The 12,753-nt window shown below is 42.8% G+C and overlaps 1 protein-coding gene and 1 pseudogene across 2 annotated transcripts in view; both read left to right on the top strand.

Annotated features, from left to right (window-relative positions):
- Positions 1-12,753, top strand: part of THSD7B (thrombospondin type 1 domain containing 7B) — a 642,879-nt gene that overhangs the window by 537,898 nt on the left and 92,228 nt on the right. The gene's annotated exons all lie outside the window — the stretch shown is intronic.
- On the top strand, positions 210-433 carry LOC140703596 (U2 spliceosomal RNA; annotated as a pseudogene).

Genomic DNA, 12,753 nt, shown 5'->3' with positions numbered 1-12,753 from the left:
CATTTCCTTTGTTTTGTCCTCTTAACTGTCTAATTCTTATTAGTTTCCCTGCATCAATTAGGTCTCTTAGTCTATAAATTCCAATTCTTTTCCAATTTTTGAATTGTACGTATTTCTCTTTTGATTTAAATTTTGGATAATCCAGCATGGGGCATAGAGGGGATATACATGGAGCAAATAATTTCATGTATTTATGCCATATTTTCAATGACTCTTCTCAGCCTTTTGGCTAAAATCAAGTGTAATATCTGTTCTTATCAGTACCAACTGAATTATTTGGCAATCACAGTGCTGGTGGTGGTTGGACCTACAGGCAATGGATCAACATACAGGGAGGGGTGTGTTTTATGAACTAGATGTACTCAAGTTGTTTATTTAATTCCCAAAGAGAGTATGCCATATTATAATATTATGCCCATTGCCCTCTTTTTTTCCCTACCTGATACTCTTTCTTAGAAGGCTCTTAGTTCAGGTGCTACTGATCATTTATTCCTCAGTGGTTCAGAATCTCTTGGCATCTTCTTTACACATTATCTCTCAGTTCTGTTCTTGTCATTCTACTTCTGTTCCTCACTTCTCTATTTTTCTTTCCATTAACTTCTCCCATTCCACTCTTCATCTCTTCCCCCTCTTTATATCATTTTTAAGAGATTGCTATCTGCTAAATTCTTGAGTCATGAACCTGTGAGTCTTTTGCTTTCTGCTTCCACAATGATGCAGTTTCAAAATCCTGGTTGATAACAAGTTCCCTGCACACTGAAATACTGCATTACACAGATGTGCTTTGTGCTGATCTGGATGCTCTTAGTCAAGCAGGTTTGATAAGCACTGAAGATCCTGCAGCAAAACCGTGCTTTGGGGAAAGTTCACGACAGGACTCCCTCTATAAGGTCTGTTAGAATAATTGGAAGAGGTATTTGGTGACGATTTTCTTTTCTGTATTACTACTTTATTGGAAGTAAATCACAAGTTTTGTGCTCTTGCTTTTCATTTCTGTAATGTTTTTTTTCGTGCTATAGAATTTTACAGCAAGCTTAAAAATGTTGTTTCAAGGTTTCTTTTAAGAATTTTTAGGAGATGAAATGAATATAGTTATGCCACTCCTGTAGAATGGAGGCCGTTGTGTATCTGGGTTGTTTGAATAATTTTAAATGGATTTTTACCTCGTTAAGTTCATCTTCGCAACAAGTGTGTACCAGTTCATGGGGATACAAAGCACAGACAGAGTTTTAACTCCTGTCCTCCGAAGATGCCGGCCACAGAGACTGGTGAAACATTAGAGAGAACAACCTTAAGAACACTGCCAAAGAGCCCGAAAAACCCACAACAACCATCAAGAGCATTTAATACTATATGAATGAAATCACTGGCATACTGTTTATCTACATCTAGAAGTAACTGACAGGGACATCGAAATTTTAATAGCTGCAAGGATCAGAGCATCAGTGTTTAAAAGAATTAATATTCTTGAATTTTGGGGTGACTACTGACTGCATTATACATCTTGCCACCCGAAAAGCAACTTTGATCAGCGGCAGTCAAGTCATACTGATGGGAGTTTTTTAAAAATGTGATTCATTAATTGAGTTAGTCTAGTCATTCATGATAATTCACAATAGAAACCAAGGAGAATTTTTTTTAAAGGAAGAAAAATGACAAGGTTTAGAAGTCTAATGAACCCTTGCGTTACAGACATTATATTTTAAAGCAGGGTTTGTACTCTTTCAGTATTCTCGTACAATAACAAAACTAATGAATATATAATTTTCTCTCCTTTTTGTTTATCATGCCTTGCTAACATGGACATCTACAAAGGCTCAGGTTGGTGACGCAATCTGTCTTGATCTTTATTGTTCTCATTGAATTCAGGAGCATCTTGCTGATGTTGTTCTTCACCACTAAGGCTGGTCTACATGGTCAAATACCATGGGATTTGCTCCACTTATAAAATGGGGGAATTTGGAGTATTTTTTACTACCATATGACACAAAGGCTGATTTGAATCGGTCCAGCTGTTTTTTGCCCCAAAGCAGCTTTTTCTTTGTGTGCTGCTGGAGGGCTTATACTTTTTAATCCAGGAACAATTTGAATGGACTTTTTCCCATGTAGTTGTGATATGTTATAGTAAAGATGTGGGGGACATTCTGTAGTTGGTGTTTCGGTGACATGGACAGTTGGGGCATGAAGTTTAAGACTGGGAGGACATGCCCCCCACATTATTTCCTCTCCCCTGATCACCCTCTGATTTTTTAAAAAATATTAAGTATATTGTATGACAGTGCTAAATTAACCTATCACATCATCACTGGGTCTTTATTGTTATTATTTCCTGCATTTATGCCCCATAAAAGGATTGGCAAAGGCAGGATCAAAAGCAAAAAGGAAAGAGAGAATTGCTCTAGATAGGAAAAATCAGAAGGAAATTTTAAAATAAAGTAGTGAAATTACTGGTTTGTGTGTGTATTGAATAAAGAAAATAAAACAATAAGGGAGGTGTAGAATCTCCCAGAAGGATTAGTCTAAAATATTGTAAAAGCTGAAACTTCTCTCAAAATCAAGGCAGACTAAGGCCCAAAGGCCCCAGAGCACTCAAACTCTGCAAAAGTAAAAATTACATGAGAAAAAAATTAACTGAAAAGCATCCGCATGTGACTGTGAATGTGAGTGTGAATGAATGTGAGTCTTGAGTCTCCTTGTCCCAAGCAACAATTGCTTTTAGCTCCACTTATGCCCCTAATTTTCCTGCATTCATTACCTTTACCCCTAAAATTCAGTTCTGTGTTGGTAGATGGCAAACTGAGAGGAAAAGTACATTCATCACCTTTCTTCATTTGCAAAAAGTAAATCATACCTTTCTCCTGCAGCATACGATGTGACCGTAGCATCTTATCAGGGTGTAGTCTGAGCCTGGAGCCACTGAAAGTATCCAGACTTACAAGTCTGTCCATACTGTCCCATTGTCTTCCAGCTCAGCCAAAGTCATGTTGCCACAGCAATCATATATTTTAGTGGTTTTTGTTTTGTTTTGTTTTGTTTTTGTTCATTCCCTCATGCAAAAGTCCAGGCTGGAAGGAACTGTCGGGTCTTTTGGCCAATAGGAAACAAGTTAATTGTGTTGTTTATGAAACAAACTAAAAATGTATTTAATGCCACTCCATAGGTAGTCCATTCCACAGGTTGATAGTCCAGTCCATAGTGCATATATCTGTAGGTCAGTCCAGTCCACATATCCATATGCCTTTTACCCAGTGTACCCTTGTACTACGTATAACAGTTAGGCCTGATTAACACAGGGCTGCTGAAGAAAAGGGGGGAATTGTTCGACTGCTTAGGGTAAACCTGAAGGTTACAAAAGTATAAAAATAAAAACCCAAACATCTCTCACACACATACACCAAAAGATATACACCCCTTCCTCTCTAGCTCAAAAACACCAGCCCACTTTGAGCTGCCTGTAGTTATGGTTAGTAGTTATAGAATTAGTACTGTCAGTTGTAAAAGGAACAAAAACCTCTTCCAGAAAGAAAGAGGCATGGTTGGCTGGAAGCAGGAGTGGATGACTGGAGCCTTCTCCTTAGGGTTGCCTCTACTCACATGAAATGGAGGCACAACAAGCTACACTTGCTGGAATTTTATGTTCTTCCGAACTATTAAAGGCTCAGGAGCCCTGTCTTCCATTTCATGTGGACACTAATCACCTCATAATAGGAAGTAGAAATACATTACAGTGTTTTGTTGCAGGCCTGACTTTTTCCTCTTCAAAACCGAAAAAAAATATGACAGTGTAAGTTGGAGATATCCAGCAGGGGGTTATTTACCTTTGCTTTCCATCGCTGACTGCGTCCTTCTGCTTCAACCAAATGGACTACTTCAAAACTGCACAGCACATAGCTTTATTTATCATTGTTTAATCCTGCTGGGCTTGCCTTAATTCATGAGGAAGGGAAAGCAGAAGAAATAGAAATGACAGTACCTAAAGATTCAAGAATCAGCAGAAAACGTACAAACGCTCTACTGATTCCCCACAAATTAGCTTGCTCCTTAGTGTATACCTTGCATGCTGCAGCAAAGTAGCAGTTTTATTTAGGGTCTGGAAACATTGGTGGGAATAACATTCCCCATTGTGCATGCCAAAGACCCAAGCCACTTTGGATGAAATATTTTCCTGACTATAAAAGTGAGGTACCTGGCTTAGGGTTGGGTGGGCGATAAATAAATAAATAAACATGAAGAGAGCAAGCTCTTTGAACAAGCCATTTGTCACTTGAACAGCGTATATAAAATCCAACACATTAATGTCTTGGGGGATTTCATATAATCTAAGATTAATTGCTCTATATGGAGCAAACTGCTTGTACCTTCAGTAGCACAGGATGTGATCCTGAACGATGGCAGCTGGTATGGGAGGTGCAGGATGCTTGGCTGTTGCACTCAGCACCAAACCGCATGCAGACATGGACTTACAGTAAATCTCTAATGCTTTTTTTTTGCCTGCATTCCAGTTGGTAATATTCTTGGTCAAGTAATAGGTACAAGAAATCACTGGTGTTTTTAGATCTGTCAATATTTTAGAATAAGAAATTCCTATTTAACCTCTGGAGTCAATTTCTAAGTGCTGTGGCCTCCGAGGGAATCCTCCAAGAACGCTCTGCCACATTAAGAGTGAGGGTCGAAAAAGGGAGTGAGGGAAAGGTCATGGCTCTCTCTTGATAGCGGCAGGAAAGGTGCCAGCCACTGTATGTCCTGTCACTCAGCAGTACAAGTTTTTCTGAAGCGGGCTGATTAGGTAGTGTTGTTTTAGTAAGGTTTTTTTTCTCCCTTTCAAGCCTTTGAAAGCATTTAGTGCTGCATCAGCTTGGGGAGGCAGTGTAGTTTACAGGCTGGGAGACTGTTGTTCACAAAAAGCTTTAAGGGCCTCCTAACGCCTGCTGCTACTAATTAGAGACCTGGAGTTTATTGAAATGAACAATCACTCAGAGAATATTTTATCCCATATTTTCACATTTAATTACACCAGCTCATTTTGAGCTTCCTGGAAGGATGCCAACCCTTAGATGCAATATACATTGGTGATTTTAAAAACAACAACACGCACACCACACAAACATAAACATATAAAACCAACTATGGCATTTATGGGAAACAAAGCTGTTTGCTATTATTAATATAGAGGGATGGTGGGATGGATCGCAGTTACCAAGGTTCCAGAAGTGAATTACTGAGACCTGAAGACAGTTCATTCCAGTCAGCAGCATCTTATTCTTTGTGTCTTTTTCCCAATGCACTTTCCAATCTGAACAGAGATAACCATCCATGAATATTTAACAACCCGTGAAACCACATCTAGAGACAAGCAACAGACGAGATCAGTTGTTTTTTTAAAAAAAGTATATCAGCCCTGTAAGTTAAAAGAAAAATAAATGAGAGTAGACATCACTGATAGTAATTTTTTACATAATTAATATAGTATTTTCAGGCTGTAAAGCCCATGTTCAAACCAACTCTGTGATATCCATTTTCCATTTTATACAAAGGAAACTAAGGGACATTTCTCAAGTGACCTGGTGGCCTGTGTCTGCACTAACATTCAGATCAGAAGTTTTTTTGCCTTGATGGTCTTATTCCCTGCCCCAAAATTTCACAATTCAGTTACTAAGCTACTCATATTTTTAAAGTGCGTTTCTGTGTTTCATATCTGTTGAGCTGCGAAAGAGATTTTTTTTAAAAAAAAACATTAATTGTGAATGTGTCAAGGTAGGAAAAAAAAGGCAGGGGAAGGGGAGGAGGTACCATTAGCATTTCTAACTGCGAGCATTCTTGAAAGTGTTAGAAAATATGTGACCAAAAAGAAGTTGAAGGTGTTAACAATGGTGATTCTGGCTATCAAGTCACTTCCAATGTATGGCAGTCACACTCTAAACTCCTTATATGTCCCACTTCTCTCTCTCTTTAACTTGCCACCTGAGTTATTAGATCTGAGTCTGCCCACAACTCACAGGAATAACAGAGTATTTTAACTTTTTTATTTCTTTTATAACTTTCACCAGTCACTGCCATCAACCTTTAAATGCTCCTATGTGTCAGTTATTGCTGTTCTCACTCTGGCATTTTCCGTTGCACCGGATAGCCTACGCTGAGGTAATCAACACACTGCACCACTTGCCTTGAACTAAATCAAGTAACTTTTATTGCAGTGTCAGTAACAGGTATTCTTATTCCTAAACCTAACGTAGTTCTGTTCCATCTCCTCACTCTTTGGAGTTCAGTCCTCTGACCTTCTACCTTCCTCTGACCTTCCAGCCACCTAGAGTGGTCTTAACCGACCAGATAGGCGGGATATTAATTAATTAGATAAATAAATGAATAAATAAATAAATAAATACCTCTCTCATCTCACCTGTCCTTTCTTACCCAGCCAATCCAAACCATTCTTACCAACATTTCATCCTCCACACTTTGCCCCTCCCCTCACACACTTACAATCCTGATATACTCAAAGCAAGTCACTTACCTTGTTTTCATGACTGAACACATTTGACACAAGCAAACATCACAATGGCAACTCCGAATTACTTATTGTGATGGACAGCTCTCATGTGAGTCAAGTCAGAGCTCTGGTGTAGGAGCCTATGACATGACAGGAGGGGCAGAACCAAGAGAATAAAAGGCGACAAAAAGACAGTTAATGACAGTTTAAGGCAGTTTAAGCCAGTTTAGGGCCTTGGTTGTGTTTGAGAGAAGAGAAATAGAGAGATAGAGAGAGAGATTGAAAGAGACAGGAATAGGACAAGTCTTGGAAAGTTTGGATGGTTAATAATTGAATGAATTAAAAGTGATAATAATAAAAGAAACTGAATATAGTAACATCGTGATTGAAGAAAATCCAACTACTCAAGCATATCTCAAATCAAAAGAACATATATTGAATGAATAAAATAAGACCAGCTTTGATTTCCATGTTTGATTGAACTGTTATCCTATAAATAAACCTTTTTAATATTGACAGCTGTGGCTCATTCCCACGGGGGATCGGATTCCCAACCTGTGGCTCTGCGGGCAGATACTTGAACCACAGAGCTATCCAGCAATGGTTTATTTACTTTTTATATTTACATCCCAACCGTCTTCCAGTAAGTCAATGTAATGTACATAGCTGTTGTCCTCTCCACTTTGAGAGTTTGAGAAATGTGATGGCTGGGAAAGTATGACTGGCCAAGGGTCACACAGATTCATGGTCAAGTGAGAATTCAAATCCATACCTCCCAATTCAAACCCTATCTCCGGCATTTCTAATCTTTACAACAAATGTGGGCTGATTTTATAAGGGATGAACCAAGTGTCGAGAGGCTTCTCAGAAGAGGCAAAATGGGAAACTCATGTAAATACCGGTACATATTTTTGGATTCTAACTGCAGAGTCAGAGGTAGAGAATTCAATTGTCCATTGTGCATTTCTGAAGAAGAGTCGGCCTATGTAACCTTGGTCTAGCTGCATAGTCCCAGAGTATCCCCAAAAGAAGGGAATGATAAACCACTTCTAGATATTCTGTACATAGAACACCTTAGAAAGGGTTGCCATTAACTTAACTTGACATGCACATAATTATTATTAAGGGAAGTTTATGCACCCAGAGACTTATTTTTGTGAAAAGAAAGGTTTTAAAATTGGGTACATTTTTCTCATAATCTTGGCCCATGAAATACATGTAGAGATTTTCTTTAAATTACACCGTCCCTGAGAAAAGAGTGGGACCTCTCTACTGCTTGCTAAACTGAGTTTGGTGGGGAGAATTTTAGGGTTAGTGAGATGCACCTTTGGAAAACAACAGAGAATATTGTGGAATGACTGGTATGCATCTTTGCGGTAGTTGTTGTGTATATGCATTTGGTAAATACAGTTACAACAGGTTGGCATTAGGTATGGCTCTGGGGGTATGACTAGTATATATACATAAGCTGAGTGTTGGAATGATTGGCAATGAGTGACAGAATGTTGACTATGGGGATGAATGCTGATTGGTTGATGTGATGGGAATATTAGACAGTTTAGAGAAGCCAAAAATTAAACGCACACGTGTATAGCCTGCTGTTTGGTCCAGTGAAGGATTGGGCTGGCAGATACGTTCCTGGTGGCTAGTTTTAAAGTGAATATGCCACAGTCTTCTCTCTGTATTTTCTTTGTGTGGTTTTGTTTAAGGGATGTGATTTTCACTGCTTCTCTGTCCAAAACGCGGGGGGGGGGGGGGGAATCTATCTTTCTTCTGTCCCTAGGATTTGCCTTCAGTTAGATCACCTAAGAGAAAAATCTCTCAGAAAGTCTTCCAGACCTGTAGGAAATCTCAGTTAGCATTTCTTAAAGTGTGCAGAAATTGTAAATACTTATCCTGTGGAAAAATTGAGGTTTTTGCCTCACATTTCGAGGAAGAAAGAGAATTAAAAATCATCTGCAGCTCTGTCAAATACAGTGGTGCCTCGCATAGCGAGGTTAATCTGTTCCAGATTAACCTTCGCTATAGCGAAACATCGCTGAACGGGACAGGGAAAGCCACTGGAACGCATTAAACATCGTTTAATGCGTTCCAAAAGGCTCCTTTACTCACCGTTCAGCGAGGTTTCCTATGGCCGGCAGCCATTTTTGCGCTCTCGTTAAGCGAGGGGAGGGCGTGAAAACACTGCGCGCGACCATTACGGAGCTTCCGGCGGCCATTTTGTCCGCCGAACAGCTGATCGTCGGGGCTTCGTTTTGCGAAGATCGGTAAGCGAAACACTTACCGATCTTCGTAAAGCGATTTTCGCCGTATCTAAACGACATTGAGCAATCGCATCAGCGATCCAAAAAAACGGATCGCTATGCAATTTCGTCGTTATACGGTGCGCTCGTTAAGCGAGGCACCACTGTATAACATAAGCTTACTTGTGCATGTATTAGGTCCACATTTACATTTGTGTGTATTACAAGAAGAAGAAATGCTATCTCAATCAAAAACAAACCATTGGTAAAATTCATATCCCTACCCTTCCATGAATCTGTAATGTTTTGTACTATATCTGGGCATTTGCATTCTCATGAAGTTCGACCCCCCTTTAGCACTAAGTCCCATTGAATATTGAAAATACTGTGTCAGTGCATGAGTAGACTCAAACAGAATTAACACAAACAGGCACATTTATTTTATTTCATTAGTTTTACAATGCAAGATTATACAGGTACCAGAATTTAAATAGGTAGTAAGGTAAATTGTTATAGGGTATTGCTTAACCTTTTGAACGGAAGAGGCTAGTTTATACTTGAGCTTCCTGCATGCAATTTGAATAAATATCTGGAGGCAATAAATCTCTAGAAATCTTGTTAAAAATAACTATAACAATTGCTTTGTGTTGGGGTGAGATGTAAAAAAGGAGTCATATTCTAAAGAATTTCCCTGGTACAGTGGTGCCCCGCATAGCGATGATAATCCGTTCCAGGAAAATCATCGCTATCCGGAAACATCATTATATGGAAAGAAAAATCCCATAGGAACGCATTAAAACACGTTTTATGCGTTCCTAATGGGGGAAAACTCACCGCTATGTGGAAATCCTCCATAGGCGCGGCCATTTTCGGTGCCTCTAAAGCGAGGCAAACAGCAGGCTGCCATTTTGTAACCGCCGATCAGCTGTGCAAAAATGGGGGATGATTGCGGGGACCCTCTCTCTCCCCCCTCTCCTTTCCAGCTCCTGCAGCAGCCCGCGAGTTTGGGCTCGGAAAGTCGGGTGGAGGGAGAGGCCAGGCACAAGAGGGGAGGGTTTACACACACAAAACCCAGCCGGGGAGGTCGCCCGAGCAGCAGCTGCTCCCAGCATGCACGCCCCCCATATAGAAGCTCCGGCAAGGCGCGAGAAGCCGCTAAAAACTGGGGGGGAGGCGGCGTCTGTTTCTAAAAATTCTCATTACAGTATTTTCCCCGTTGGAAGTGGCCAAGCGGGGTAGCCCTCAGACGCCCACAGTGGCATCAGGGAGCCCAAAGGACCGGCTGAGGGGGGTCGGCGGCAGGGGCAGGGGGGGAGAAGGATTCGGCTATTGTGTGGCTGGTGAGGGTGAGAGGGAGAACGTGAGGACACCGAAGGCGCGCGCGCATACAGTCTCCGGTAACCCAGACCCGGGCGCACCGAGCGTGCGCAAACAGGCAGGCAGGCGGAGAGGGAGGATGGCGCCAGAAAGAAAAAAATATTGCGAGAGCGCCCAGGCGAACAACCTGCTCGGCTCCGGCGACAACCACCCCTCCTCCTCCCTCCTCCTTCCCCGGGAGAGCGCGGCGGCGGGGTTGCCAGCAACAAGAAACAGCACCCAGAGCAATTGCCGACTTGCGCGAGCGCTGGCCAGGGAGAGCGCGGGAGGGGAGAGAAAGGGAGATTTACAAACACAGGCACACCGACACACTCACATCTGGGGGGAGGAACCAGAAAGACCGGAGCACATGCAGTTCTCCAACAACACCGCCCAGGCAGCAGGCTGCTGGTAAATCTGTTAAAAAGTGGCACTTGCTCTTCCTCCTCCTCCTCCACCCTCTCCTTCCGCAACTCTTGTGATCATGTCTGTAGTCTTCCTTTCTTTTGGAAACGGTGGGGTAGCTTTTTCTTTTTCTTTTCTGGATGCACCTTCTCCACCACCACTACTGTTCCGAGATTGGAGGAGGTTTTGTATCCTGTCCCTGTTGTCCTGTTTTTATTATTTTTTTAAATCTCCGCTCCCCCCCCCCCAATTTCTCCTTCTTTTTGGTGCGATACGTCTGGCTCTCTTGTCGGCTGCCTGCCCGTAACCCCCTCCCCTTCCCCACCTCGATTCCCAGCACACAAAAGGGAAGCCGAGCGGATTTTTTTACAAAGTTGTGTTTAAAAGACAGAGGCGCGCACGCGCGATGGATTGAGAGTCCATAGCAGGGGGAGGGTGGGAGAACATCCAAAGGAATGTGGGATCTGGGATGCAGCAGTGTGTGTGTGTGTGTTTTGTGTGGGTACGAGGAAGGGGGGGCGAAGGAAAAGTTTGCAAAAACTCTGGAATTCTCCCTCTCCCCCCCCCATTCCCCGAACCTCTCCAAAGGTTAAGGCACGCGTCCTCCATGAATAGCAACTAGTAATAAGACACAGGCACAGCTGATTGGCGGGGGCTTTGCAATGGTCGCTGGGAAGCACTTCCCCACGATCATCGCAAAGTGAATTTTCCCCATAGGGGCCATCGCAAAACGATCGCTCTTGCGATGGCAGAAAGTCCATCGTAAAGCGATTTCATCGTAAAACGGAGCGATCGGTATGCGAGGCACCACTGTATCTGTAAATAGTAAAGAGCACAAGAGGGGGGTCTGTAGATCAGTGGTCCCCAACCTTTTAAAATCCATGGACCAGTTGGGGAAGGTGGGGCACCCCCCTGCACTCATGCACATGCGTGAAGGAGCAGGCGAGCGCACACTTGCACACATGTGCGTTGGGCACTTGGGGGCACTCAGGTGCACTCGTGAAGGGGTGGGGGCACTTACGTGCACACACCCTTGCACACATGTGCAAAGGGGCTGTGCAGGGGGCGGGAGATCGTGCGGGGAGTGGGCTTTCTGTCTCCACAGTCCGGCCCAGACCACAGACCTGCACCAGGCCACAGACTGGGAGTTGGGGACCCCTGCTTTAGACCAGGCTTTTCCAACCTGCGGCCCGTGGGCCGCATGCGGCCCAGGTCAGTTCGTAATGCGGCCCAGTGCAAATTTTTATTTTTAAAAAAATTCCAAAGTTTCAAGTTACACTGCTGGCGCTTGCAGCCGGAATGCGGCCAGGGCACGTCACAATGGTGGGGGTGGGAGGAGAGAGGGAAGGAGTGGGAGGGGAGGGGAGAGGGGGGTTGCGTGACTGCATTGTGCCATCCCCATCAATAGGTGGACCCCCTCCCGGCCCCATAAAGCCACCAGAGTCGAAGCTGGCAGCCTCTGCTGTCTGAGATCGCAGCTGCCGGTAAGTGCGCTTGGAGCGGGGCTGCAGAGGACAGCTAGGGCTGCCCTCCCATGCGGCCCAAACCAAATTTATGTGTGGCCGAAATCAAATTTTCATCTTCTAATGTGGTCCAGGGAAGGTAAAGGTTGGACACCCCTGCTTTAGACCATCTTAACTGCTGACACAGGAGTTAGCAACATTCAGGTTGGTCTCTGCTACCCTTAAGCTTGGCTTCTTCTTTTTTTTTTACTGGCAATACCATATTGAAAGGCAATGTTAGGCCATTTAGTAGTATTTTGAACCATGAACACAAAAACAATGTCCCCCTTTGATAAACTAGAGGATTTTTGAAGAACTGAATTTTCTTTGAAAAACAGAAGTTTAACAACATACAATACACCTAAATTTACAATGGAAGACATCAGTCTAGGCTACTGTCCCTTATAGACCTGGAAATCAGCTGGAGGTCTGAGCAGGTTCACACGAAGTTGCAGTGTAAGACATTTCTCACACTTATGTTTTGTTATATTGAGAAGAGAATACTCCTGCATACTGTTTCTGCAAGTGATTCTGCCTGCCAGCACATTCAGAAGGAAATCTGACTGAGTTCAATGACAGTTATTTTTGTCCTAAGGATCCACTCTTAATATGTCCTCTTGCCAGACGTAAGCCCCATTTACCTCAAAGAAACGTACTGCTGAGTTCATAGGTGCAGAACTGCTGGCTAAGTTCCCTCTTGGGAATAAGCCCTATTAAACTGAACGGAGCTGACTTCAAAGTCCACAGACACTGGCTTGCT

The sequence above is a fragment of the Pogona vitticeps genome, chromosome 1 (assembly GCF_051106095.1).
Source record: "Pogona vitticeps strain Pit_001003342236 chromosome 1, PviZW2.1, whole genome shotgun sequence".
Taxonomy (NCBI): domain Eukaryota; kingdom Metazoa; phylum Chordata; class Lepidosauria; order Squamata; family Agamidae; genus Pogona; species Pogona vitticeps.
This window is presented reverse-complemented; position numbering and strand designations above follow the sequence as displayed.